Consider the following 26,726-nt stretch of genomic DNA (forward strand, 5'->3'; position numbering starts at 1 on the left):
TACCATGGGAGGGAAACAGGTCTGTTAAAAGCCCCAGAAAGGGGAGATGGGAAAATGATAAGCTCTTTTGCATGAACCAAATTGAGGTTACACATTGGGTCTGGACAAGATAGAGCAGGCTGCTGAAATTGTGAAGTGTCTTTACTTTCTGCTGAACTTAAATCTGCTCCGTGAAGTGAAATGATTATTCTCTGTTATTTAGAATGGAAAAATAAATGACATGTATTTGTAAAAACAAATTTGTGAAACAAATACAAGGAGGGAATCCTTAAGACGAACAGGTTATTTATGTGGGCCTTCAACGATTTGCTGCGGACTCCATAGGAAGTCCCACCTAGGGAATGAGACCCACCATCGGAGAAGTCATATTTGCAAACTTCGTAGTTTTTCTAAGGTCCTGGCCCCTGCCGTGGACATTCCTTCTAATGCTCCCAGAAACCACATCAGACTGGTTTCACAAGGACAGTTACAAATTTATCCATCATGGAGAGTTAGAGGCAGGCAATTTATTGCATCCAATTCAAAGGCTGTGAAAGAATCTTTCAGATTTGGGTGCATTCCATATCTTTTAAATAAGTTGAACATATCCTTTGGTTCTAAGGAAAACAGCTTGTAAAATGTTTGGGAGCTCTGGGGACATCAAACAGCTCTTGGAGGAGTGTGTTTTAACGGTTTACTTGTAAAAGAATCAGTAAAAGAAGCAAAAACACATGGTTTAAATTCCTCTCAATAATATGAGGTATTTTTGTAGGCGTCTTTTCTTTTTCCTGAGGGTTCCAACACATCTTTGAGTGCTTATCCCCCAAATACTCAAAATAACATTCACATACACTGACATAACACAAGAGATTGTTGTACTGAAACATTGCCTTTGTTTGGCCCTGGATCCTGGGTCCTAGCAGAACCTGTATTCATCAAGAAATGGGGTGGAGAGAAGGGCCAAGAATGTCTGTGCAGTCATGAGTAATTTGAGTACAGAGGCAACTAATTTAGGGGTCCAAAAACTTATAAACTCCAACCAGGTAACATTAAGGCTTGAATTAAATCTTGAGAATTAAAAATGGAGGGTTGCATGGGGTGAGAAGCTTAAAAACTATAGCGCTCTTGCTTTCCAGGGCACTCAAATCCAAGGAAAACAACATGCTGGCTAAAGAAAGCTGGCCTGTGGGCAGTACCTGCACCAGCCTCACACCCTGTTTCAGACTTGCTTCCCTGGTTGTGAATTAGAAAAGAGAGGGAGAGTGACTTCCCAGAAGTCAATAGGTAGAAAGAGGTGGTACCTAATACAACTCCTGGGTCCCTTGCATTGTGTTACATCTGAGTGCACAGGCTGTCAGGAGATTGAAGAACATGGGTGAGGACAGGCCTGGGCCAACGTCAAATGACCTTGGGCCAAAGACATCACCTTATCTGCATGAGATTTCTCAACTGTAAGATAGGGACAATAGGCACTACTTCTCTAACCTATGAGGATGGAATATTAAGATGGCACGAATTGTTACTGTAGCAATTGACATTTCCCCTCAGACATTACTTTTACAAATGGTTATGGAGTGTCTACTGCATAGCCTGCACTGGAGATGTGGTGGTGAGTCAACACAGTTGTGGTCTCTTCCCTCTTACAACTTGGTGGAGTCCAGCAGGAAGGATTGACATCACTGAAATGACCCCACAAGTGGGTGTGGCCAGAGTGAGGCTGTGTGTGGAATATTCTGAGGCTTGGACTCATGGAAAACTGAGGAGCAAGACAGGGTGGATGCAGACATGGGGGATGAGGGTGAAGTCACAGGGAACTAAGGTTGTGATAGGAGCTCCACTAATTTCTGATGCCATGAGTTTGACCCAGGAGCTTCTGCAGGATACTTGGAGCTTCCCTGCCTGTGCTCTTGGCTCCTTTATTCTGTGCTTCTGCCTCCTGACCTACTGCTCTGGTCACAAGGTCCCATCTCATTTCATAGCACTCCTGGGGTCTCATGTCAGATCCCACCTCTCTGGCTCAGCCCTGAGCACTTCTCTAGATTTCATATTTCCCTCTCTGGCTCCACCTGCCACTGCATAGTCTCAACCTGTGCCTTGTCTGTCGCAGTCCTTGATGCTGAGACCACATCCCAGACATCATTGGTGATTCTGTCTCCTTCTCCTCACCAGGAAATGACACCCAGAAGCCTAATACTTGTTTGGGCAAGATCTTTGTTTGCATGCAACAGAAACTGACTTTGGCCGATCATATCAAGGAAAGGGATTTGTTGAAGGCTGTTGGGCAATTCAGAAAACCCCTGAGAAGGCCATGGAACAGTGTTTAGTCAATGGTCAAGCACAAAAGAATCTCAGCCATAGGCAGGATGACTGCCCAAATCAACCCAGAGCTGGTCTGGTGTGACCCCTGTGGCCACACCGGCTGCATCTGGAGGCCCTATCTGCCCTGCAGCTTCAGCAGCACTGACCATGCTCATAGGTGCTGAACTCTGCTGCTGCCCCCAGGACCCCAGCCTTTTGGCACCATGGCAAGTTAGGGTGGCTTGCTTTCCAAGCCCATGGGAAAGGCATCAGAAGTTTCTACTTTCAGAATAGGAAGCAGATGCTGCAAGACTGGTGAGTCCTCGCTCTAACAGCATGGAGAAGAGACAACTCAGGCCAGATTCTGAGTTGGTCCTAGAGTGGCAGGTGTTAGATATGACTGCGTGATGAAGAGTGAGCTGGAGGGGAAAAGAGAATGATGTCCAGCTTCCAGCTTGGGTCACAGAGTGACGCTAGTAGGACTTGCTAACATGGACAGAAGGGGACCAGACTTAAGGCAGTCATGGGCAAAATAGTCATGAGATACTTGTGGGACAATGAATGGATTGTGGAATTTACACCATACTTGGCACCTCATGATGCTCAGTAAATACTTACTAAATGAATATATTGACCCGAATGCCATAGAGAAGGTGATAGAGACCATAGCTAAGAATAGCCGTGGGCTTATGCAGGAAGGAGACAAAGAGGTTTCCTCTCTGCCATCCCCACCAACACAAATGGCTCTCCCTCAGACAAATTGTTCAACAGAGTTCATGTTAACTTGGTCCTAATCCCCCTTGGAAGCCCTGGGCTCTTCTCAAGAGCTCCCTAGGGTCCTGGCTTGGCTCTTAGCGTCAAGTGTGTGCAGTGGTAACAAGTTCCTGGGACCTCCATCCTTTCTTCTTTCCCTGTTGAACTATTTTGTCATCACTTTCCTGGTATTCTTCCTACTGCTGCTTCCTGAATTTTCCATGGGGTTCCACTAATGCCAGAAAAGAGGGAGCTCATGTAGGCTTTTGGGAGAGAGCAGGTTGGGCAAGCACTAAACTTCTTTGAAGTTTCCTGCCCTATTTTAAAAAATTATGTGAATAGGTTTTATTTTATTCTGTAAGATATTTGTTTTAAAGTAAAAGGCCAATATTTTTTATTATTATTTTTTATTTTTATTTTTTTTACCACTGAAGAACATTGACATTCCTGAATCATAGCTTCAAACACAGCAGAATGACTCCAGCCCTGGCTGCAGTGTGAAAGGAGTCGGCAGCGGCTCCCCCTTTAACTCCTCTGTGCCCCATGGAGAGAACAGCTCATCAGTCTCTTGTTTTCACCTTCCATGATGCCTCATACCTAGAATGGGCCAAGTACACTTAAGTTTATGAGGCTGCTGCATTTACATAAGGCCAAAGAGGCAGATCTATGTGGCCACAAATGTCATAACTTGAAGGGATCTCAGTGGTCTCCTAACCTAAGGAATGGAAGATGCATGTGCCCCAAAGCAGATGAGCTCTGTCACTGTCCAGACCCCTTCCCTTAGAGCCTTAGCACTCTTCCCCACACAGCATTCTGGGGACCTAGGGCCACACAGACTTGGCATGGGAATGAGAACCTGCTTATTGCCTTCCAGATGGTTGAACCCTCACCATTTCACTGAGAGGGATACTGAGGCTGAGAGAGGCTGTGTTTCACAAGGACTTCTTGCAGGAGGACCTGGACTGGAGCCTGGTCTCCTGATGTCCAATTTAATCCAGTCTGAACTGCACAACTCAGGGGAGGGGATGACTCTGGGCAGGCATCAGTTTTCCCTCCTTGTCAACCCTTCTTAAAAGGCTTTAACACTGTCCCCTGTCTAGAATTCAAGCTGAAATGATTTAAAATCTCTTGCTGAGATGCTGAACACACAAGAGAAATAGCCATAAATTCCCTAATGAACCAAAAGAATAATATTCTGTCCGTTAAGAAAAAGGAGACGAGACTTCATGCTACTTTATAATAATAACTGTCATGTTCATCTGCCCCTACCCTTCTTCATCGTAAGGGAAATCTAGACAAGTTCTCATAGCTGAGACACATGGAGGCAACAGGAAATAGTGGAAAGAACGTTGGCCGTGGAGAAAGTCATATCTGGTTGCATCCCTGCTCCAGCACTGACAAACTCAGTGATCTTGGACAAGTTATTCTACCTTTCTGAACTCAGTATTTGTCATCTGTAAAATGGGAATAATATCTGTCTCAGAGAAATGGTGGGACCATTAAATGAAATAATACGTAAAATGTCTGGGATTTAAAGGGTATCTGGTTTAAAAGAGCCTGTGGTTGTCTCATTCTTTTTTCAAGAGAAACTGTTTTTCTAGAACACTGGGGCTGGGGTCTCAACACACCTGTGCATTCTAGATCACTTAGCAGGCCATCCCTGGGCACTCATAAACTACAATAGTCTACACATGCTAGAGATACTGGTATAAGATGAAATGAGCTTTTTTTTTTTTAATTGAAATAGGTCGGGGAGAGGAAAATGATATGAAACAAATGTGTGAAAAATGTGGGAAATAGAGAAGGTCAACTTGGAAAGAAGGGTGGAATGTAGCGCTGCCACCGAGGGGAGGGCTGGGCAGTCACCACAGGCTCCAGCTGCTGGCTCCCACCTCTGGGAAGCACAGCAGCTCTTCCATGCAGAGCCCACCCAGGTCTCCAGGCCCAGCTAAGGTGATAAGCCATCTCTTGATCTTTTGAATGTCTGCAGTGAGGGGTAGAGTGAAAGAGACAGGAGAGCAGTCTCAGGAATGTGGCCAGGGCTGCAACTGTGGCTCAGACAGCGCTTGTGGGCTGCCTCCTGAGATCAGAGAGCCACCTAACAGGGTGTCGGGCCTCCTCACAGGAAAGAGAACAGGAGCATCTCTCAGGAAGCATGCTATTTTATGTTTCCCACGTTTTCTTTTCTGGGGTTTAATAAATTCTCAGTGAAAATTCAAGTCCTGTCTATGGAACAAAGCAAAAAATAGAAAGCTCTGCTATCAAAAACTGAAAGAAGTATCCCATATGTAGTAGACAGAAGTGACAGGGTGCAGGAAGGATTCCAAGGAAAAGAAAGATTCAGGATGCAGATGAGCAATTCCTGATAAGTGTCCTCAGTAAGACCTCTATTGTGGAGCACATCTTCCCTGACCGCTAGGGGCACGGAGTTTGGATTTTAAAGAGGGTTCCCTTACAGGTTCTCTTCTGCATTTGCTCCTCACACCACTCTGGCTATTTATGTATAGATACACATTTAAATGTGCATGTACTTCAGCTCATCATTTTTTCATTTATTTTATCCAGAAGTATCAACCAGAGAATACCCAAGGAGTCATGGGTCAAGATTTCATCACTGTGTTGTCACAGTAGCAAAATACCTGCAAACAAGTTACACATTTAAGAATAAGAAACTTTGTATGGATAACCACAGTCACATCAGTTTGAGGAACTATTATCCATCAGTTAAAATAAAAAATTCGGGTATGTATGCCCATATGTGTACCTGTGTCTGCATTTCTACAAAATATTCATTTATATTTATTTCTAATCCATCTAAATCTAGAACAAAGCTAAGAAAATACATAATGATGTAACCTCTACATTAGCATTCTAGTGGTGATTTTTATTTTTGTATTTTCTCATTTATTTTCCAAATTTTCAATGAGTGCATTCAAAATTAAAATAGCTTATTTTTCTAATTATGAATGTAATAAATACTCTAAAGTCTCAAGTAATTAAAATACTCAAAATAAGTAGAATCACTTGCAAGTTCAGTACATACATTAGTGGGATTTTGTTTATCTTTCCAGTTTGCTTTCATTGTACTTACATGTATATGAATGAAATGTGATTATAAACACAAACTCATACAGATACCTAAAGTATAAGGAGTTTAGTATTTGCAGGATTTTTTGTTTTTATCTCATTTATTGAAAAAAATGACAGACATCATTCTCTGAATAAATGTTGATTGTATTCGTTGTTGTAATGAGCTGGTAAGCATTGAATCTCCATGTGATGCATTTCTCATACGTATTTGTCCAAGCTTCTAGGCTCCTAGAAATAGAATAATATGTTAAAAGGAGTGGAGATTTTAAGGCCTTTTATGGATATTTCAGGTTACTTTTCAGAAAGATTATACCAACATATACCCCAACATATATCAGGGTTTAGGGCTGCCTCAATATGCCTTTATTTAAATTTTTTTTTTTAATTTGACTATCAAAACTACTGTCTCTTTGGTCTTAATTGGCACTCAGAGGAAACTTTCAGTCCAAAGCTTGGCATGAAAGAGCATTGGAGGCTTTTCTGAAAAGGGAAAATGCGATTAATTTAAATGATGAGCATTTCAAGCTTTCATATGTATATACGATTCACTTCCAAATGTCAACAACAAAAAGTAGAGACCCGATATATCATAGCCTGAGAGTATATAAGAAACAGATTTTGTGGTGTCATCCAATTCCAGTGGAGAGTCATGCTTTATCTCTCATCTTTTTATTCATGGCATTTTTTTTTTGCCAGTTGGAAATGAGCTACAAATATTCAATTAGAATACATTTTTGGCACTATTTTGGTCTTTTCATTATTCATGCCCCAAGTATTTACTTCTGACTACAGATTTACTTTGTAAACATCTCCTTTATCTTTGTATCTACAGACACATGTTGATTTTGTGATTACAACTAGAAAAAGTTTGGATTTTTTTTCCTCCTACAGAAATGTACCGAGAGAGTGAAACTTGGTGCATGCCACAGAGATGTATAGATAAATTGTGTGCAAGTGGTATGTGTGTGCCTGTCCACGTGTATACTTGTGGGGGAGGCACAGGGAGGGGCAAGAGAGGAAATCTGGGATGTTTAACAATCCCTCTGATACTGCATCCCATTGGAGGGGCTTATATTTGGAAGGGAGCCATTGTAGTCCTGAAGAGCCAATTGATTATTCCAGCACTCCTGCAGGGGCAGGGTGGTGGTGGTGTTGGCAGATATTCTTCTAAAGTTAGAGCTTGGGAGAGTCAGTGACCTGAACCCAAAGCCTTTGGCTAGAGGTGGGAAGGACCTGGATTGCCCACTGGATTCCCAGCCCCTGTTCTCTCCCTGACAAACTGCTGCCTTGCCTGTCAGTGGTCCTAATTTCTCTTCTTCGTGTGCTCCATACCTGAGACACTAACGGAATTTGGTGGTACAAACCAGGAAAGGTGCGTCTAGTCCTTTCCTGTATCCCACTCTGATGCCTCCCTAAGATTTGTGCCCCTGGGCCCATGAAACTGTTAGACCACAGCCCTTCTGGTCATAATTCCCCTGTATCTCTCCCCTTCTAGGAGCCTGCCAGAACACAGAAGTTACTATGCACAGGTGTTCTGAGCAGATAGGCTCTACTCCCCAATGCTGAGTTTACCTGCTCAGCAGGTAAGACCCATTTTTCATTGTATCATTGAAACAAGCCTCCCATCACTGTGTAAGATTAATGAGATCTCGGCATGGAAAGATTACCCAAAGGCCCAGGAACACTAGCCCCAGATAGGTTGGCAGACCCTGCACATAATCTACTCATTGGAGACAGTTTTGGTGGAAGATGTCAACCACACAATCACCCTTTCTTGTGATCCAGCTCAATTGAGTAGTATCTGTTCAAGGATAGCCCAGCCTTACCTAGGAACAAAAGGGGTCCTTGTTTTCATCTCAGCAGCCAGCTGAGCACTATAAGTAAGAAATCACTTGACTAAGCAGCAAAGGTTGGAATGTTCTCTACCTTGACTTCTTTTTTTTTATTTTTTAAATTTTTATTTAATTTTTATTTTTTTATTGGAGTTCAATTTGCCAACATATAGCATAACACCCAGTGCTCATCCCACTAAGTGCCAGGAAACCAGTGCCCATCACCCAGTCACCCCAACCCCCCACCCACCTCCCTTTCCACTATCCCTTGTTCATTTCCCAGAGTTAGGTGTCTCTCATGTCTTGTCACCCTCACTGATATTTTCACTGACTTCTATCCAAAAATCTTATCTCTGGTAAAATGGGTCCTCAGGCGGGCCCAAATTGTCCTTTTGCTAAGGGAATAGCTTGTAGGATAGTTTGTTTAACAGAAAACACCATAGGCACACTTTGTTCTGTTTGTGATGCTCATGTCAAAGTACCCTCATCTCAGAGTAGCTTAGAGAAGGATGTTACTTCAGATCCCTCGGAGACTTGGACCCTAGAATAAAATCATCCTGAAATCCACCAACCTCCCTGTTTTTCACCCCCCACCCTGTTTCCCTGCCTCAAGCCTGCCCAAGTGTTCCTTGGCCTTGCTAGCCTTTTCGGTGCACACCCCATGCAGAACCTTCTACAAGCTGGTTCCTTCTAAAATTACCCAAAGTGTTCAAGATTGTCCTCAGGACACCCTATCTCTCCTTCTTCTTGTTGTGGCCCTCATTTTACCCACTATGCACCAAAAGTAGTCTGTTTGGAGGTCTACGTAGGACTATCTAGGTCTAGGTCCATCTCTGCAGACAGATAGGTCTAGATAACATACTGCTGTAGGAATATACTGCGTAAACCCCAACCATGCAGAGGCTACCTTTAGTTCAGGTGTAACTGAAACAAAGGTACCCAGTTATTTGTTTGAGGATGTAATTGTCTTACTTTTCATTCTCATAAATTCCTTATGATGTGTCACATTGGGTGATATGGTAGGCAGAATAATGGTCCCACAGATGCCCATGTCCTAATTCTTGGAACCTGAAAATGTGTTGTTATCTTCATGGAAAAAAGGACTTTGCAGATGTTATTAGGGATTGTGAGATGGGGAGATTGGTTGGATTACCCAGGTGGACCCAATATTATCATGTGGGTTTTTAAATTGGAGAACTTCCTGGCTGTGGTCATAGAGAGAGATGTCATGATGAGAGCAGGGTTAGGGGAACAGAGTCAAAGGTGGAATGTTATAAGCTTTGAAGATGGAGGTAGGGTCCATTAGCCAAGAACATCCTCTAGAAACTGGAAAATGGATCCATGCAAAGAAAGAGATCCTTCCCTAGAACCTCCAGGAGGAAAGCACTCCTGTTGACACCTTGATTTTAGTTCAGGGAAACCCATGTCAGCCTTTCAATCTGCAGAATTAGAAGACAACAAAGTTGCAGTGTTTGAAGCCACTGAGTCTGGTGATTGGTTATGGTGGCCATGGAAACCTAACACAGGTGAGATGGAACCAGATATCATTCCTTAGGTTCAGGCTGGCCTCCGATGTACTCTGTTTACCCATGGTTTGTACAAAATGTCTGTCTGCTTGCTGCAGAATCATATTCCTTCGGATCTATTCCTTTTCTGGTTTCAGCATTCATGGCACACAGCTATCTTTTAGTTTTCCTTTGCCCCAGGTAGCTTATGGCTTTTTTGAAATGGGGCTTATCTCCAATGAAGAGACACCCTTTCTTCCTTTCTCAGCCAACTAGGCAACAGCAAAATGATATGGGTTCTATTAAAATTCCTTCTTAATTTAGTCTCTCCAAGATTTGAATGCTCCTTTTATTTTGAAGAAATAGAACAAGAAAGAAATATAATTCCAGAATCATAAGCCAAGGAACTGGTTAACCTGGCATTGCTGAAGAGATACATTAGCAAATATGGAAAAAAATTCACACTGCTACTCATCCTCATGCACTGTTTTCTTCTGGTAACTTTGTTTTTTGCTGCTCTGAAAGTTGACTGGGCTTTTAGAAAAGCACCCAGATCCCCTCAGAGTAAATTTCAAATACACCGCCTAATTTGCAATATAGGCACACCTTCTTACATATACCCTCTCACATGAGAAAATCTGATTGTTTTCCTAAGGCACTATTTGTAATAGGTGGACAGAAAAATAAAAGTTTCATGTGCACAGATTCCTTGCAGAGCTTTTCCAGAAGGGAAAGCCACATTTAATAAACAAATAAATCAGCCTCCCAGAGGACATGGGTGTTAAGAAGGTCTCTTGTTAGTAGATGTGATTTGTGCTATCTAATGGGGTTCTTACTCTAATCTCCCAACCACTTGCAGTTCACAGGAACCTACTTTGTAAAAAAAATTCTGCAGATTTCACCACTGATGAAACCAATGGCCAGCAAAGCCACCACGAACCAGCTTTCTCCCTACAGGTATTTGTGTTTACTGATACCAGGTGCCTGAGTACTCAAAGCCCGATCCCCATACACACCAAGCCTAGGGATCATCCAGGCAGCATGCTCAGACCTCTGTGGCTCCATGAATGCAAAAAGCCAGCTTTCTCATCCTCAGTGCTGTGTGTACACTTGGAACTAGCCCTTCCAGTTGTGTACTTGCATACTGCTGGCCTGATGCCTGTCCCCCACCTCCACTGCAATGTGCACAATGGGGGAGGAACTTGTAGCCACAGGAGAGTACAGGGCCTCCACTGTTGCCACTAAGCCTGGAGATGGCTCCAGACCTCACTGCCTGCCCTGGCCCCACCACTGTGTATATGTCTGTCACTGGCTCCTGTCACTACATGGGTACATGCCACTGGCCCCTGCAGCTAAGTGCACACCACCAGCCCCAGGCACCACCTGTGGCTGCCCTCATCCCTAGCCACTGGGCCTGGAGGCACTGCTGAGGACCCCCATAGCCTCAGTGCTCTCCAAGGTCCATTATTGTCAGTCAAGAGCAAGAAAGTATATACATTGATTCTATCAATCCCTCTACCCTGGCAGGAGCAAAGCATCATCCTGACCATGATTGACGTGTGCTCTGCGTGTTGGTTTGCCTTTTCTGCCTGCAGGGTCTTGGTCATCATCACTACCTGAGGGCCCTGAGGCTCCTCACGTGTTATATCCCACACAATGCTACCTCAGACAAGCAAGCTGCTTCATGGTACGGTGAGCCCTTCACATACCATGCACCCCAGAAGCCACCTACACGGTCGGCAGGGAAAGAATCTCCTACAAACATGGCTGGGACATCAGTTTGGACATAATGCATTGTGAGGGGGGACATGTTCCTCTAAAATGTAATACTTTCCATAAATCAATGACCACTTTATGGTCAGCATATGTCAACTGATGAGAGCAGACAGACTTCCTTTGAAAAAGGAAAATAAGCAACTACTTTCCTTATTGCCCATCATTATTTATTGGAAAGGCAAGGAATGTAAAACAACATACAAGAATAGACAAATACATGGGAGAATAGAAGTATAGACATTTTCACATATATGGGGGTAGTTAATACATGACAATAATATTTAAGATCAATGGAAAGAAATGAACTATCTAATATAATTGTATGGGAACTTTTAGCTATAAACTTAGAAAAAACTAAAAGTCTCTACCTTACATGCTATTCATAAGAATAAGTTCCAGATGGGTTAGAGAGTTAAACAATAAAAAAAAAAACTTTAAAAAAATTAGAAAGGAGAATGTTTATGACTCAGAAGTAGGAAAGGCCTAAAATAAGAAATACATTCTAAACTCATAAAGATTGACAAATACAATGACATCAACATTCAAAACTGTAAAATCGAAAACATTTAAAAAGGTTAAAAAAGGTAATAGACCTTACTTTACGAAGTTAAAAAACAGAAACAAGTTAGTATTACTAACATACATAATGGATGCAAGACCCATATCCTAAATATATGAAAAGCTCCTTTGTTCAATAAAGGACAAACACAAATAGAAAAATGGTCAGAATATTCGAAGAGGCTGCTTACAGTCGATGGAATAAAATTGACAGGAATCTGGAAAAGTTTATTTAAAATGACAATGATACTATTTTAAGTCATAAGCATGATGAAATTCTCAGGTTGATAAAATTGGTGATAACAGGGAGATAGGTTTAGTGGGATTCTACATTGATAGAGCTGCTCTAAAGGGCAATGTCATGGTAACTATAATAACTAAAAATGGACATATGCTTTGATCTGGAAATTCCACTTCTTGATAATTCTCCTAGAAAAATAATTTCACAGGTTCATGAAGGGGCAGGTGCAGAGACATATGGAGTTGTTAATTGGAACATTATTTGTAGTAGTAAATATAAAATCAAATCAAAATGAGGGGCACCTAGGTGACTCGGTAAGTTGAGCAGCCAGCTCTTGGTTTTGGCTCAGGTCATGATCTCTGGGTCTTGAGGTCAAGCCCCCTGTGGGGCTCCATGCTCAGTGGGGAGTCTGCTTCTCTGCTTCTCTCTCCCTCGACCCTTCCCCTACTTGTTTGTGCTCTTTCTCTCAAATAAATAAACTTAAAAAAATAAAATAAAAATGAAAACAACCTAAACTCCACCAGGGCAGAAATAGCAGCCCCTCAAAGGACAGGGGAGATAAACATGTAGTGGCATTAGAAGATCTGTGAGACACATACATAGTGACAAAAAGGTTACAGCACAATATGTGCAGTGTGGTAAATTTATGTAAAACAAAAACAGGCACACATATCACATAAACACAGAGCCATTTATTTCTCTAGATTAGTGCTGTCCAGTAGGACTTTTTATGATAGAAATGTCCTATATAATCTTTGTTGTGTAATGTAGTAGCCACTAGCCACATGTGGCTTTGAGCATGTGAAATGTGGCAATTGTGACTAAGAAGCTGAATCTCAAATTTTATTTAATTTAAAATCATTTAAGTTTAAAAAACTGTATATGTCTAATGGCTCCCTAATGGACAACACAGCTGAAGATTCACATATGCATGACAAATCATCTCCAGAGGACTGTATTCAGCTGTGGAGATGTAGCACATAAATATATTCCTATAATACTGTGTCATTGGAAAAGTAATATTTGAAGAGCAAACTATAAGAAACACTTCCTCAAAAGATGTACAAAATCTGTTAAAGAATACTGACCAAATCGTATTTTTTTTTTTTTTTTTTTGGTAATAGAATGCCCCTGGAAACATGGGGAGTGGCCAATTGATCAACCCTTATCTAGAGAAAGGCATGGCCAAAGAAGGTGGGTGTTGTCCTCTGAGCTGGAGCCCCATCTGGGGAGGTGGAGCGGGAAGGACAATGCGACCTGAGGTCTCATGGCTGAACTTCAGCAGCCAAACAAAAGAGTGAGGCTAGGGCTGAACCAAAAGGGAAAGAAGAGTTAGGTGGGGTCAGGAACCCAAAATAACTGGGCTTGCCTGTGTGAGCCACTGAGTGTATCAGTGGCACCTTCTTGTCTCAAAAGTCCATGGATATGTCACTTTGAGTTGGGTTGTGCTGGCTGAAGCACACATAGTCACAATGGACACTACCACTATTGCACTTATTTAAACAAGTAGCATCCATTTGGTTCATCCTTTTCACCAACAGACCATTTCCCTGTTAATGGATTGTTGATGTGCACAGTGTGGTTGGATTAAGCATAGAATTCGAGCAGAAGAGCAGTTCCCCTTCAGAGCTCCTACTGTTGTGCCTGTAGACTCAGCTGGTAGAATCAGGCAGTTTGATTTAATGATGGAGAAATGCCTCACTGTTTCCCAAGAATTGCAAAGTAAAAGAAGGATCGCCAATGGGCTGTTTTATAGACACCAACCATCAGCTCTAAGTAGGAACAGACATGTACTTGTTTATTCACTTCCAGCTTCCTAAACATAATAAAAAGATCAGATTTAGTTGGCTAAAACCCATAGATAACAACATCCAGAATTCATCATTTTTCTCAAGAACACGATCTGGCCTCAGGGAATAAGCTGAAAAACTGAATATTCTTCATTATACTATTTTGTGCAAGGTGCCAAGCGTTTTTCACACACCACTGACCTATATGTGAGTATATAACAAAATATGGTCATGAGGAAAAAACTCTAATTGGAAGTGACTAAGTGCTGCGTGTGTTAAGTGATAGTATCCACCAATTCCTCAGCGTAGTGGCTTCTTCCCATGTCCCCAGCCTGCATGACTCCCTGCACTGCTTGGAAGCATGGGAGAGATGAGGCCACAATGGAAAATCTGGGACTGTGAGCAGCAGAAGCCAAGGACTGGCCCCAGGCAAGGTAGAGTCCAAGTGGGGATGTACCCAAATCAGGCCACGTCGATTAGGCAGTGGGAATGAAGCACAGGCCATCAGGAGCAAGACAGATGTGCAGTGCTGTGGTAAGGAGACTCAGACAATGCAAAATGGGGCTGGTGAGCAGCAGGGCCTGTCCAGGGAAAACAAGCTGACCTGTATGAGATGGGCAAGTGGGACCTGGCCAATCTGGTGGGATCTAGGATCATGGTCCTGACTTTCGGTAGTCATCCCAAATTGACACACTGTGCATGAGTTTAGTAGGTACCAACCATTGAGTGGCTTAAACAACAGAAACGTATTGCCTTTCAGATCCGGAGTCCAGGACTCTGAAAATAAAACATTGGCGGGCTTGACTCCTTCTGAAGGCTGTGGATGGAAATCTGTTTCAGGCTGCTGTCCTTGGCAAAAGGATGGCCATGCTCATGTTCACATGGTGTTTTCCTTATGTGTCTGTCTGTGTTCAAATTTTCTTTTTCTTTTTTAAGATTTACATATTTATTTGAAAGAGAGAGAGAGAGAGAGAAGGAGTAGGAGGAGCAGAGGGAGAGGGAGAGAGAATCTTAAGCAGACCCCACACTGAGCACTGAGCCTAACACGAGGCTCAGTCTTACAACCCTGAGATCATGGCCTGAGCTGAAACCAAGAGTTGGATGCTCAACTGACTGTGCCACCCAGGAATCCCCAAATTTTCTTTTTTATAGAGACTAGTCATATATAATTAGGGCTCATCCTAATCACCTTTTACTTGATTACTCTCAAAATATAAATGCACAGAGCCTAGGAACTGTCTATGAAGTAGAAGGAGAGAGTAAGTAACTAAGAAAAGGAAAAAAATTATAACTGCAAAATATTTAGAACTTTATTATTATCTTAAAATGGAAAGATGTAAGGTTCAACTGCACCACTTACTAGCCATCTGATCTCAATAGACATGACCAAAAAGAGTGTACCTGGCTACATGGGACAAGTATCCTAAATAGGGATTACACTAGCAAGTGACATCTACCACTTGGAAACTTCAGATCCCACATCTGCAAAAAGGAATGCTTATAAAGTCTGCCTTGAGCCACAAAGTCAACCTATAAGTTGGGATAGACTGGGACAGACCAGTTGAGCTAGGTCAGCTGCAACAAGGACCTCAGGCTGCCCCTTGAGCTGCTGTAATTCAATATGAAAGTGAGGAAATCACATGTGAACCAAACACTCTGGGAATTTTTGAATCCTGACTACACATAAGCCCCTGAGAACACTTCACAACATTTTACATCAGTTCCCTGTGCTAAAGAGGTCCATATGGACTCAAATTGTCTTGACCTTTGTTCATCTACTATTTCTCAAGTGGAGTTCTTGAAAAGCATGGTGCTGACCTTTCGCATGAAATGTGCCCGGCAGCTCGGATTGCTCAACAAAAATACAAAGGCACTTAGGACTCAACCATTCTCCAAACAACTGCTTTCCTAACTTCAGTGTGTGCAGTTGCTGAGTCTGTTTCCAATTATCCAGGGAAGCTGCAACTGTGGCCTCGCCCTTTGCTCAGGACAGTGTTGGGCTGCCATGAAGAGAAAGATATGGAGAACAGTCACCAAGAAAGGGACTTTCCATTGATCAGTCATCAGCACCTTCGTCAATGTGGCCACATTTTTGAAAAATGGGGCCAAAGAGAACCATATTCCTTGCATGTGTATTTATTGAGCACTTTGATGTTTGGGGACTTAGTCGAGGCATCAGGGAAAGAGATGGAAAAAGACAAAGTTCTGTATTTGTGACTCTCACATTCTGGTGGAGCAAAGACATTTCTATATCTCTACATATACCCACACCTGCATATATCTTTGTATCTTATCTACTGTAAGTGTGTGTGCAATCTAACTACACAGAGCAATAAGTCTTCTGAGGTCAAAGTAAGACTCATGGATGAGTGTAAGGTTGGAGTGAGGTTATTTATTTTGGAGAAGTGATCCTTGAATGGTCCTTTGGAGAAGGTGATGCTTGGACAAGGATTTGAATGGAGTGAGCCAAGTAAAGATTCCGAAAAACAAGTCTTCCAGATGAAGGGACCAGCAAAGGTAAATGAGTGTCACTGGAGTGGTGTGAACTAGGGGAAAAGCATGGAGAGGGCTCGGTGTAGCCCTTAGCCAAGGTTCTTGTGCAAACCTGCAGGATAATCCTGGATCGCCCCATCCCCACCTCCATCCCAGGCCTAACCTCTCCCTCCTTCACTTGGAACAGGGATTATTGGCTCAGGCATCCAGAAAAGACATGTTTGGTCTCATCCTGTTGCTTTATTTTTCCTCCCATCCTTCCCACTTCCCCCATCACAGTAGCTAAATATTTAATGTATTTCTAAACATTTCACTGAAGTATAATAAATATACAGAAAAGAGCACAGGGATGTACAGCTGAATGAATTTTTCTTTTTTTTCTTTTTTTTAAGAGGATTTTTAAAAAGATTTATTTATTTATTACAGAGGGAGAAAGAGAGTAAAGGGAGAAAGGCAGTAGGAGAAGCAGACTCCCCATAGAAGAGGGAGCCCAACAGGGATCTCTATCTCATGACCCTGGGATCATGACATGAGCCATATGCAGACGCTTAACCTACTGAGCCACCCAGGTACCCCCTGAATAGATTTTCATGGATTACACATGCCCAGATGGAGACACCAAACAAGACAGCACCTCGGAAACCCTGGCACTGTCCTCCCTAACATGTCCCCAAGGGTAACTATCAACTTGATTAACTTGGCCCATTTCTGTGCTTTGGATAAATGGAATCATAAAACATGTTCCCTTTTCTATTTGATTTCTTTCATTTACTTTAACATATTTGTCAGATTCATCTGTATCATCACGTGCAATTGTACATTATTCATTCTCATTGCTTATGATGTGCTCCGTTGTGGAAATACCACAATTTATAGACGTATTCTATTAGTAATGGGCATTGAACACTTTCCAGTTTTGTGGTATTATAAATAGCACCCTATGAATGTTTTAGGATATGAAGTTTGGTGAACATATGTATGTATTTTTGTTGAACATATGCCTAGGAGAGGAATGGCTCACAGGATAGGTGGATGTTAAGATGGAGTAGATATTACCAAAGGGTTTTTCAACATTGATTCACTTAAAAATAACATTTATTTTTAAGATAATAAAAGTAGCGCATATTATTGTTGGGAATTTGGAAAATAGAGTAAAATAAAGCAAAATAAATGTTAGTTTTTATTTTTACATATTAGTTTTTATTTTTGTAGTTACAGAATTGGGATCATGCTATAGATCCTTCTGTTTTCACTTTACATTTGTAGCATTTCTGATATAATTAAATGTTTTTCAAAAGCCAAAGTTTTAATGACATCTGGATATGTCAAAATAAATTTAATTATTTAAATTTAAAAAATATTTTACTATTGTAAACAATGCTTCCACGAATATTACTAAATGAATTTTATGCATATTTCTGATTACTATCCCTGAATATATTTTGAGAAAAAAAATCTGAATCAAAGGACTTACTACATTTAAAGTTCTTGCTTTATGCTGCCTAAATTTTCTCAGAAAACTGAAAACAGAACTCATTTACAGTTCTGCTGGCATTTGACTGATTAATTTCATTGGCAACATAAGGATATACTATTTTATCAATTAACATTACATGAAAACAATTTAGATTAAATGTTTATATGTTAATTGGTCCTTTGCATCTTTAGTATCCTGTTCACATCTTCTTCTCATTTTCTGGGGATATTCAAGTTTTTCCATTGATTTGGTAGTAACTTTATATTTTTAAGTTATGAGCTGCATCTTTATTGTGTCCCCATTTTTTTTTTTGCCTATATTTGCAACTGCTCATGTTCTGTGAAAGAAGACCCGTACCCCATAGACAGCAAAGGCTTGAGAGCTACAATTTACCTTCCTTGAAAAGAAAGTGCATATATGTTTTGGATTCATATCTGTGCCACTAATATCATTTCACTTTGTAATGATCTATTGATTGCTGATGATTTGTAATTGGAATGGCAATTGGAAGTGTGACTCTGCATTGTTCTTATGCCTGTATAAATGAAAGAACTAGAAGTGGCCTAGGGGACTGCTTCATCCAGTGTCTTCATTGTAAAGATGGGAAAATTGAGGTACAGATCACATCAAAGATGTGCTAAAGGTCATTACCAGAGATTGGTGTCATTAGAACTCAGGTTACCTTTCATCTATCACCTCGATGGCTCTTGAAAAACAATCATACCCTCTCTCTTGATGAATTCCTTTTGTGTTGTGTGAACACAGACATACATATTATATTTCTCATTTTCTCTGGAAATCATGTTAATTTTGTGTAGGACACTGGCAGCTAGAGGTCCCTGCACCTGAGAGGTCCTGCTTAATGTCTGACTCCTCTCTTCTTGAGCTCCAGAGCAGAGGTCTCTGCCTTTGTCTGACTTCCCAGATCACTGGGTAAACCACTATGGCAAACACACTTGTCCCTTTATATCTCCCTGAGGTCTCTTCTGTGACTGGTGCCTGAGGCTGGTTTTCTCCATGATTCCTTTCTGGTGCTCATATCCATATGTAGAGGTAGAGCCTAAATGAGCTCCTGGAGCCCTTCCAGGGCCTTGTGGGAAAGCTGGAGTATGACCAGTGCCAAATGGGCCTGTATGCAAGTTGGACAGGCTCCAGAGATGGAAAGATGTCTGAATTCCTCTGAGCGCATCCTTTCAGTGGACATTTCCCAAAGCAAGACTGGCCCCTGAGGATGACATTTAATTAGAGCCCAGTTTCTTGGCAGTGTTCTCTATAAATCTATAAGGAAGTTACCTCAAAACCAAAAATCTGGAATATATCTAACATCATAAAATCAGACTTGCAGAAAATCTCAAAGTGGCATGAGAAATTGAGGTCCAGGGGTAGGTAATCATACGGAGCCACACTTCATGGTTGGCTGTTCGTTATGGTAGGATGGATTCACCACCCTGGCCAGCTTGAAATCATCTGGCTTCAGGGTACAAATTAGGGACTGTGAAGTAATTCAAGAAGGAATCTTGCAGGAATTTCTGAACTCTAGCACCTACCTAACCATTCCTAACCAAACTAGCTTTAAGCAGTCATATATTGACTATTTTCAGATTGCAAAAGTAAACATGTGAAGTTTCCATTTTGCACCAGTTCACAAACACTCCAGAGTTAGAATGCATAATATCTGACTAGCATTCATTTTACATGTCTCATTTCAAAAAACTTAAAAGTGTAGATAAGCCAGAGAACACTGGCTAATATCTAGACAAAGACAATCTTTAAGTCACTAATTGTTTTTCCACTTATAATTCAGGTAAAACACAAGGTTCTTTTCTTAACAGTAAGTTTCTTGTTTTACATTGTGTGACCTATTAATAAAATAATTTCAAAGCTACTTTAGGAATTGTTCAAATCTCATGTCTTCTATTTAATCAAAAGAACAAAGTTAAGCCAATATTTCCAAATGGAAAATAACATTAATCAAAGGAAAAGTATGATTTAAACCAACTGCCACTGGAATTGAGCGATGAAAAAGAAAATGCTCTCATGTGTTTGCTGTTCCTCCTTATGGTGAAAATAGCCCATGTTTTGTTTTTAGACTTTACCAAGGGAGATACAGCAGAAAATAAATTACAGCCGGTGGATCTCTTCCTTCCAGCTGTCTGCATAGTCACTATTGATCGCCGCTGAAATAGCTGTGGTTTACGCTGATTTATCCATGTAACACCTCATGAACATGTTCATTGGGGCAGCTCCCTGGATTCCCAGAGCTTCCCCATGGGAACTTGGGAAAGGGTCTTATGCTGAACATACTGTGCTTTGTCCCCTGCACAATGCTTATTGACAGGAGACTGCTTGCATCAGCAGTCTGGATACCAGACTCAATAAAATGGGGACGCTGAGATCTTTGGTTTGGTAAAAATATCTGAGTGTGTTTTGGAACAATGAGCAAGTAGCAGTTAGACTGAGGATTGGTGACTTCTCAGACTTTAAGCAAACATGCAACCATGTACAGTTCAGTGTTCACGGCTGATGGTGGGATATTTTTCTAAAGTTTTGAGTTATTATTTCCCCCTAGTTTTATTGAGGTATAATTGGCCAAGAAAATTGTATATATTTAGATTATAAAATGGTATTTGTAAAGCATCTTCATATACGTTGTGAAGCGATTATCACTATCAAGTTAATTAACACATCTATCAACTCACATAGTTAACCTCTTTTGTGGGGAGAAGACTTAAGACCTACTCTCTTACCAAATATTAAGTATACAATGCAGTGTAGTCATCATGCTGTACTTTAGATTCCCAATACTTTTTCACCTTATTACTGGAAATCTGTATCCTTTGACTAACCTCTCCCCATTCCCACTATCTCTCCGAATCCCTGGCCACCACCATTCTACTCTCTGGTCTATGAGTCTGAGTTTTTTAGATCCTACATATAAGAGAGATCATTTAGCAGAAGAGTGGGCATCCTTGTCTTGTTCCTGATATTAGAAGGAAAGCTTTCAGCTTTTCATCATTGAATATGATGTTAGGCGTGGACTTGTTGCAAATGACCTTTGTTATGTTGAGGTTCATTCTTTCTATATCTAATTTGCTGAGTTTTTTTTCCTCTCAAAAGGAAGGACATTGAATTTCATCAAAAGCTCCTTTTCCTGCAACTATTGAGATAATAATATGATTTTTATCCTTTATTTCATTAATGTGGTATATCACATTTATTGATTTGCATTATGTTTGGTCATATTTGCATCTCAGGGGTAGATCCCACTTGATCATTGTGTATGATTTATTTATTTATTTGAGAGAGAGAGAGAGAGAGAGAGAGAGAGAGAGAATGAGCAGAATGAGCTGCAAGCAGAAGGAGAGAAGTAGACTCCTCACAGAGCAGGGAGCTCAATGTGGGGAGGATTCCCTGAGCTGAAGACAGGTGCTTAACTGACCAAGCCACCCAGGTGCTCCTGTATGATCCTTTTAATGTGCTATTGATTTCAGTTTGTTGGTAACTTGCTGACAATTTTGACATCTATGTACACCAGGGATATTGGTCTATCATTTTCTTTCTTGGTAATGTTCTTGTCTGGTTTTGGCATCAAGGTAATGCTGGCCTTGTAAAAATAAGTTTGCAAATGCTGTCTCATTATTAAAAGAAAGATTTAGCAAAACTTCAGAGGAAGTAGGCATTTATAGGCTGCCAAATGAGCATGGGATAAGCATGAGAATGGAATATCCATCCTTTATTGGTCATATGGCCAGGGACATGTCACTGGAACCCTTGAGCCTCAGCAACATGTCAGTGAAACTGGAATCATAACACCTTACCTTGATATGAGAGACTAATGGAGATGATGAGTGAGGATTCACTTGATGAAGTGGATGAGTAGAACAGAATAGAGAAACCAGAAGGAGATGACACCTATACTGATTTCTGACCGAGGTGAAAAGGCGTTTCAGTGGAGGAAGAATAGACTTTTCAATAATGAATAAGTTTTGCAAAAGCAATAGAGGATCCGTAGGCAAAAATATAAAATAAAATTTACTTTGACTGAATAGCATGACTTACATTATGCAGAAATTAACCTAAAATGCATCACAGGTTTATATGTAAAATGATTTAATAATGTTTATTAATAGCCCCAAACTGGAAACAATCCAAATGCCCTTTATTGGTTGAATGGACATAGGGCTAGGTGAAGAATTCTTAGACTTGGCAACAAAAACATTATCCATAAAAGGAAAAATTGACAAACTAGACCTCATCAAAACTGAAATCTTTTGTTCTTTGATTCTGTTAAGAGGATGAAAAGACAAGCTTCAAATTGGGAGAAAGTATTTGCAAACCACACATGCAACAAAGACTTAATCTAGAAGGTTTAATGAACTCAAATCTTCAAGAAAGCAATAAAGAATATCCAATGGGAAAAAAAAACAGTCTCTTCAATAAATGGTGTTGAGAAAACTGGACAGCAACATGCAGAAGAATGAAACTGCACCACTTTCTTATACCATACGCCAAAACAAATTCGAGATAAATGAAAGACTTAAATATGAGACAGGAAACCATTAAAATCCTAGAGAAGAACACAGGCAGTAAGCTTTTTGACATCAGTCATAACATCTTCTTACTATATATGTCTCCTGAGGCAATGGAAACAAAAGCAAAAATAAACAACTAGGATTTCATCAAAATAAAAAGCTTCTGCACAGCGAAGGAAACAATCAACAAAACTAAAAGATAGCACATGGAATGGGAGAAGATATTTACAAATGACATATCTGATAAAGGGTTAGTATCCAAAAGATATAAAGAACTTACCAAACTCAACACCCCAAAAAACAAATGATTCAGTTTAAAAATGGGCAAATGGTATGAATAGACAACTTTTCAAAGAAGATGTATAGACGTATAGATGGTTAACAGACACATGGAAAGATGCTCAGCATCACTCACCATCATGGAAATACAAATCAAAACTACAATGAGATAACACCTCACACCTGTCAGAATGGCTAAAATCAACAACACAGGAAATAACAGACGTTGGCAAGGATGCAGAGAAAGGGTAACCCTCTTACACTGCTGATGGGAATGCAAACTGGTGCAGCCCATCTGGGAAACAAAATGGAGGTTCCTCAATAGCTAAAAATAGAACTACTCTATGATCCAGCAATTGCACTACTAGATATTTGCCCAAAGGATATAAAAATATTAATTTGAAGGGATACATGCATCCCCAATCTTTATAGCAGCATTATCAACAATAGTCAAATTATGGATAGAGCCACTGATGACTGGGTAAAGAAGATGTGGTATATATACATAATGGAATATTAGTCATAAAAATGAATGGATTTTGCCATTTGCAAAATGATATGGATGGAGCTAGAAAGTATGTTATGCTTAGTGAAATAGGTCAGTCAGAGAAAGACAAATATCATAGGATTTCACTTATATGTGGAATTTAAGAAACAAAATAAATGAACTTGGGGGGCAAGAAAAAGAGAGGCAAAACAAGAAACAGGCTCTTAACTATAGGCAACAAACAGGATTACTGGAGGGGAGGTGGGTCAGCGAAGGGGCTAAATGAGGAATGGGGATTAAGGAGGGCACTATGGTAATGAGCACTGGATGTCCTATGTAAGTGATGAATCACTAAATTCTATACATGAAAATAACATTGTATGCATATAAACTAGCTGGAATTTAAATAAAACCTTGGAAAGAAAGGAAACAAACAAAAAGAACTCTAAAGCTCATGGTAACAATTTAAAAAAGATCAAATTAGAAAATGGGCAAAAGCCATAAACTGATATTTTAGTGCAAAGAATATACAGATGGCAAATAAGCACATGAAATGAGGTTTAGCATCATTAACCACTAGGGAAATGTATGTTGAAATCACAATGAGATATTGCTACACACCTACCAGGATGGCTAAAATAGAAAGTGACAATGCTAAATGCTGGCAAGAATGTAGAGAAACCGGATCACTTACACATTGCTGGTGGTGGGGAATATAAAATGATCTAGTCACCTTAGAGAAGAATATGGAAGTTTATAACAAAAGTAAAAAATACTCTTACCACATGACCTAGCAATTTCCTTTTAGGAATGTATCCCAAAGAAATGGAAAAATACTCCTACAAAAACTTGTCCATAAATATTCTGAGAAACTTTGTCATAATAGCCCAACCTGGAAAAAAATCTAAATATTCTTCAATGGATGAATAGTTAAACTGTGGTACATCTATACTATGAAATCAAAAGCAGTAAAAAGGAATGAACTATTGATACACATGACCTGGATGGGCCTAAAGTGAAAAAAGGCAATCATAGGTTACATACTACAAGGTCCTATTTATACGGCATTTTTGAAATACCGCATTGTTTCTTGAAATGCCATATTAAAAATTATCGTGATGGAGGACAGATTAGTAGGTATCAGGTGTTGCGTAGGGAGGGGGAAAAAGGTGTATGTGTCTATAAAGGATAGCAAGTACCAAGGATCTTTGTGAGGGAGCTGTTTTTTATCTTGACTATGGTGGTGGTCACATGAATCAACACACTCAGTAAAATTGCATGGAACTTATACACACACACACACACACACACACACACACACAAATGAATACCTATCAAACTGAACTGATGAAATCTATATAAGTTTGATAGATTTAGCAATTTTAATCTCCTGATTATGATGTTGTACTATAAACTATACAATAAATTTCTATTGGGAGAAACAGGGGAAAGTGTGCATAGAATCTCTTTGTATTGTTTCTTACAATTGCATTTGAATCTACTATCTCAAAATAAAAATTTTTTTAAGTGCAAAAAAAAAAAAGGAAGATAAATAAAATCCAAGATGTACAGCAGAAGAGACAAAAAGGTAATTTGAGATAAGATGGATGAATCCATCTTATCTGAGAAACTGTCTGAGCAATAGTTGCATATGGGGAGAGCTAAGAAAATACTTGGCGACTGATGTTGCCAGAGGATATAATCGAGCAAAATAAATTGTTAGGTAAACAAACAATCAGGAAAAAGAAATAGGATCCTGAAAACAGGGGCTGGAGGCTCAGAGGTGCAGTAAATGAAAGAGTGTCTTGGGATGAGATTCTGCAGATTTCCAAGTGAACAACCCTAGGGATTAGAGCCGCAAACCAGAAAACTCCAGGAAAGGATCGCTCTGGGAAGAAAACAAAGTGTTTCATGCTCTAGACATTATAATTGCAGATTTGGATGAACTTGAAGACACGTAGAAGACACATCATTATTCTTACAAAAGAAACAGGAAAGAAATGAGAAACTCCAAGGAAAACAGAAAACTCTGAAAACTGGGGCCCAAATGTGAAACAAGTCAAATGTGCCGTATTTTAAGCAACTGATGCAGAATAAGGAAATAAAAAATATTTTATCTCACTGCTATGAAAATTTGCAGCCTGGGATCATACCATGAGATCACACAGAGATATAATTCTTGCAGACCACTTTACTATGAAATGGGCAATATTTTTAGTAATAACAATTTTAAATCGTTACTTAACTTTTAAACTTTTAAATTCAACCAGAGACAAAATATGGAAGATATAATTTTGGGTGCAAACACTGAGACTGTTAAAACTTTGACAATATGAAAATAAAACTGGCAGAAGGTAGAAAGTAGGCATGAGAGAATGAGGGGTTTGGGGGTGAAATGTGACAGAGAGAGATTAAGAGAGAAGAGACTAATACTTTCATCTTTTATTAGGAAAACACAGAAAAAGTAATAGAAATACACATATATCACTTAAATTAACAAACCAATGAAAGACCAATGAAAAGAGACAATATGGCTGAGTGGTTTTAAGCCATATTCTGGTGCCAGCCAGCTTGGGTTCCAATCCCAGCTCTGACACGAGGTGTTCCATTACCTTGAGCTAGCTAGTTAAGCCCCTGTACCTTTTCCCCCCTCATTTGTAAAATATAATTGGCAATAAGGTCTGCCTCCAGATCATTACAAAAATAGGATGAGTTAACATTTGTAAAGTATTGAGTGCCTGGGAATAGCAGGTACTGCATAAGTATTTGATAAATAAACCATGACATCTTGGGAAAGACTCAAGGGAGTAGAGGTTAAGAATGGTGTATGAAGTCATCACATTCATTGTGAACACTAGCATAGCATTGAAAATAAGGAATGGAAATATTTTAGTGTTTTTAAGTCTATGAAGAGATGAATGGAAACCAGAAAAGCTGACAGAGAATAGCTTTAGGAGCAAGGACTAGGTCTGGAGAGGGGTGAGGTGTGATGCTGTCTCTTTTTTACTGAAAAATACACACACACACAAGGTCAAACATAAGGCAAAAGTGAGGGCTAAGTCCTAACAGATTGAACTGGTAAAGGAGCAATGAATCCTTTTTAGATAAAGATAGTTTATTGCTTATGGAAAAGTAGCCAAAGGTGCCAGTTCCCTGTAGCTCTTACCCAGGGTGATATCAAACAAAAGTAGCTGGATGACTGCAGCCTGAGTGACGAGACCCCTTCTGCCAAAGGAGCCAGTACCAGCCTGCAGCTAAGAGGTTATGCAGTCTGCAGCTCTAATCCCGGTGGGGACACTGAAGGCTCCCTACCTCATTAGAACCTGGGAGAAGACAAGAAAGCCTTCTGACAGCCTCCCCGGGGAGGTAGAGAGGCTAGAGGGAATGGCCTTACTGCAGCTCCTCAGAGGCCTCCCTTGCTCTTGTGCTCTGGGATAGTCATAGGCATCCAGCCAAGACTTAGATCAGTGGTTTGAGCCTTATCTGTGTGTGTGGCCTATGTGAATCCACACAAGATTGCCATGTCATGATGCCATGCCTGCATACATGTATATACATGTATACATGGTGTTCAATTCAGGTTCGTCGTACAGTGTTATCCCACGTGTAAACGTGTATATGTACGGTACATAGTGG

The sequence above is a fragment of the Vulpes vulpes genome, chromosome 15 (assembly GCF_048418805.1).
Source record: "Vulpes vulpes isolate BD-2025 chromosome 15, VulVul3, whole genome shotgun sequence".
Taxonomy (NCBI): Eukaryota; Metazoa; Chordata; class Mammalia; order Carnivora; family Canidae; genus Vulpes; species Vulpes vulpes.